Consider the following 5,000-nt stretch of genomic DNA (forward strand, 5'->3'; position numbering starts at 1 on the left):
GCCATCTTCTGGATAGCGTAGGTGATCATAGTAAATTTGGGCAATCACCTACCTCTAATAGTCATCTTGATTAATTGTTATTCTATAGTCAATTTTTTTTAATGAGGCAGATTTGCACCGACTCACAGGGGTGCCCTTTTAGCTCGGAAAACTTTCCTGATCGCTGATTGGTTAGAATGATCTTGTCCAACCAATCAGCGATCAGGAAACTTTTCGGAGCTAAAAGGGCACCGATGCAAGTCTGTGCAAATCTTCCTCGCTAAAAAAAATTGACTATAGGTATCTCGATTAATGTCCTGTATTTCTTTTATTAGGAGTCCGCTGGGACTGGCAACCGAAGCTTGAATAAATAAAATTGTGGATAGACATATACTGAAAACTTGACCAGAGGAAAATTTAGCGAATGTTTTCAAGTTGAATAAAAACTTCGCGAACTTCCTACACTATTGAAAAAACTGTAATTTTAATCAGAAATTCTCCGTAAAAATATACTGCTCTCTCAGCCGTAATTCAGCAAAATACAGGCGACCGTAATTTTACCCTACATCGTTATTATCTTTTACGGCTTGGTGACCGTAATATCATCACTCATTTACGTCAATATATCTGTTTTTAAAACGGTAAATGCCAGGCAACAGTTAATCCAGGGCTTTTACTGATTTTTTTTTTTTTTTTTTTTTTTTTTTTTTTTACAGGAAATTTTCAACTGTGTACACTCTAGCTAGTGTCTTCCTTATCTACTATGAAAAGACGGCTTAGTATCTAGTTCTAGAGAAAGAACGTCGAAGCAGTCCTTTGTATTGGTAGACAATGGCTTCTGTCTAGCTTGACTTACTGCTTAAAACAGCTGGCGCCACTGATAGAGCACGTAGACTCTCAGTTTTAGTATGCGCTACGAATCATGTTTTCGAGCGGGTTATTTATAGGAGAGAGAGAGAGAGAGAGAGAGAGAGAGAGAGAGAGAGAGAGAGAGAGAGAGAGAGAGAGAGAGAATCTTTAAATAATTAGTGACATTAATTTTATCACCATGGCGACTTTAGTTTTATTTTCCTACTAATTTTTTGGACAAAAGTTTCACTGAAAAAAAAATGCATATATATATATAAATATATATATATATATATATATATATATATATATATATATATATATATATATATATATATATATATATATATATATGTATATATATATATACACACGATTTGGAAATATATATAAATATATACACACGTGATCTATACATATGAATACACACAGACAAATATTTATGCTGACAATATATACACATATATACATATATATATATATATATATATACATATATATATATATATGTATATATATATATATATATATATATGTGTGTGCGTATATATATATACAGTATAAATATATATATATATATATATATATATATATATATATATATATATATATATATATATATATATATATATATATATATGGTTTATTAGCCTAAGAACAGTCAACTTCAAAACTTAGCAGACAATAGATTTCGGAAGACTTATGCCACCCAAAGCAACAACTGTTGTTATTTGAAAAATTCTAAAATAAAAACCTCCCAAAAACAGAGGAGAAGTGTTGCTAGAAAAGGGGGAAAAAATAAGTTTTCCTCTCGAGGGGACCACTTACTTACCCCTTCCTCGTCCCCTCAAATGAATAGGCCACGGACCAAGGGGGTAGGCCGCAGCCAAAAGTTTTCAAAATCATGGCTGGAACTTTCTCAGTGACGTGAATTCTTAATGTACATAATAGGCCTATTTTGGAAATATAGTAAGTGGTGAAAATGATTAAATTCATATATAATGTATGTATATATATATATATATATATATATATATATATGTATATATATATATATATATATATATATATATATATACTGCATATATATATATACATATATATATATATATATATATATATATATATATATACTATATATATATACATATATATATACAGTATATATATATATATATATATATATATATATATACATATATACTGTGTGTGTATATATATATATATATATATATATATATATATATATATATATATATATCGTGGCCTTCGCACTCCCATAGAGAGATTAGTTCACCAAATGTTCAGCTGGGCTCCACAAGGCACTAGAAGAGTTGGAAGACCCAGGCCTACATGGCTGAGGATTATGAAACGCGAAGTAGATGATGAATGGAGAAGTATTGAATTAAAAGCTCAAGATAGAGACGACTGGCGAAATCTAACCGAGGCCCTTTACTTCAATGGTCGTAGGAGGAGATGATATATATATATATATATATATATATATATATATATATATATATATATATATAATAACAAACACAACATAACAACAGCAAATGCAACCCTAAAGTTCACGGCAGGACAAAGGCCTCAAACATGTCAATTCACATTTAGGGTTTGGTCAGTTTTCATCACAACATTTGGCCAGTACGGATTGGTGATGGTGGGAGATTTTCGTCTGATTTTTCACTAGTAGAGTTTTGTTGATTAAGGTTTTCCTCACGTTAAGGAATCCCAACTCAGAATATATATATATATATATATATATATATATATATATATATATATATATATATATATATATATATATATATTCATTCTAATAATCATGGCTTCTCCATCTTGATGCTCAATAAGCATTATTCCAGCTGTGACCAGGATGCGGAATGATCTTCATAATCGGGTAGTTGAATTGGTAGAACTTCAAAAGTTCAAACCTGCAGCAAATATCTTTATGTTGAAAAGGCTGACGTAAGTCTTATTATTGTTTATATATGAAATATCTGTTTTGATGTCGTTACTGTTTTTGAGATATTTTATTTTAATTGTTCATTATTTCTCATATCGTTTATTCATTTCCTTAATTCCTTTCCTCACTGGGATATTTTTAGGTAGTAGGTTGGCCTGGGCACCAGCCGCCCGTTGAGATACTACCGCTAGAGAGTTATGGGGTCCTTTGACTGGCTAGACAGTACCACATAGGATCCTTCTCTCTGGTTACGGTTCTTTCCCTTTGCCAACACAGACACCGAATAGTCTGGCCTATCCTTTACAGATTCTCCTCTGTCCTCATACACCTGGCAACACTGTGATTAATAGACAATTCTTCTTCACCCAAGGGGTTAACTACTGCACTGTAATTGTTCAGTGGCTACTTTCCTCTTGGTAAGGATAGAAGAGACTCTTTAGCTATGGTAAGCAGCTCTTCCAGGAGAAGGACACTCCAAAATCGAACCATTGTCCTCTATTCTTGGGTAGTGCCATAGCCTCTGTACCATGGTCTTATACTTCCTTGGGTTAGAGTTCTCTTGCTTGAGGGTACACTCTGGCATACTTTTCTATTTAGTTTCTCTTCCTCTTGTTCTGTTAAAGTTTTCATAGTTTAAATAGGAAATATTTATTTTAATAATGTTACTATTCCTAAAATATTTTATTTTTCCTTATTTCCTTTCCTCACTGGGCTATTTTCCCTATTGGGGCCCCTGGGCTTATAGCATCCTGCTTTTCCAACTAGGGTTGTAGCTTAGCATATAATAATAATAATAATAATAATAATAATAATAATAATAATAATAATGGAGCGCCTGGGCTTATAGCATCTTTCTTTTCCAGCTAGGATTGTAGCTTGGCTTGTAATAATAATAATAATAATAATAATAATAATAATAATAATAATAATAACAACAATAATGGTAATAATAATAATAATAAAAATAATCAATAATAATAACAATAATGGTAACAATAATAATAATAATACTAATAATAATTAATAACAATAACAATAATGGTGATAATAATAATAATAATAATAATAATGGGTATGTAATATACTTTATATATATATATATATATATATATATATATATATATATATATATATATATACATATATATATATCTATAAATATATATTTATATATATATATATATATATATATATACACACACACACACACACACACATATATATATATATATATATATATATATATATATATATATATGTGTGTGTGTGTGTGTGTATCAAAGAATTTCCCCTGTCAGAGGATGGCTCCAGCGAATAAAACACTAATTTCATCGACCCATTCATCCCTGACTGAGTGTAGTGGTTCAAATTCCAAAATGGACCAAAGGATTTAGCCATATCCCTTTCAAACTCATTGCGTCTCTGCTGACATGTGTAGTCATTCACGTACCTGGTATTAAATTCATGCAGTGTATGGTGAAAAATGTCTCTATTACCAGGCATTGTTTCTTGGGTGGGGCAAATACATTTATTTAATGTTGCAGTGTATGGTGAAAGAAGTCACTATCACCGTGTATTATTTCATGAGCGGAGTAAATACTACATAATTACTCTTACACGGACCAAACCTTACTTTAAGTTCTAGCTAGGTTTGGTCTCTAAAATGTGGAGACAGTACCCCCTCTTTTATCCAAACAGGATTTGTGTGGGGATTAATATGAATAATTATCTACAACACTAATTTACACTTCATCTGAAAATAACTGGTATTACAATCTTCATATATTTCTCTAGTTTCGATAATAAACTTTTGATTGAGGGACACCACTTGAAAAGAAATGATTTGATCCACAAATTTCATTCAATTATGAACCAATTAATCTGAGAGCAACAGTAGAGGTAATAACTTCTTTGTTTCAATGACTGACTGATGTAAATCCTCTCTCTCTCTCTCTCCTCTCTCTCTCTCTCTCCGCATGAGACACGTAACAAATTGTAAATAAAGAAACAACCGGAAACAAAAACACATCTCTTTCGATAAACACTTTTGGTGTTTTCGACCCCGAAGATGTATATTTTGAAAGTAAGCAGATCAGCTAAGCACTGCTGGGGGTATTATGTTGCACATAGGGTCTCGAAGACCACATACTCACACACACAAATACACTTACACACGCATGTGCATACTCAAAATACACAT

Source organism: Palaemon carinicauda, chromosome 29, assembly GCF_036898095.1.
Source record: "Palaemon carinicauda isolate YSFRI2023 chromosome 29, ASM3689809v2, whole genome shotgun sequence".
Classification (NCBI taxonomy): Eukaryota; Metazoa; Arthropoda; class Malacostraca; order Decapoda; family Palaemonidae; genus Palaemon; species Palaemon carinicauda.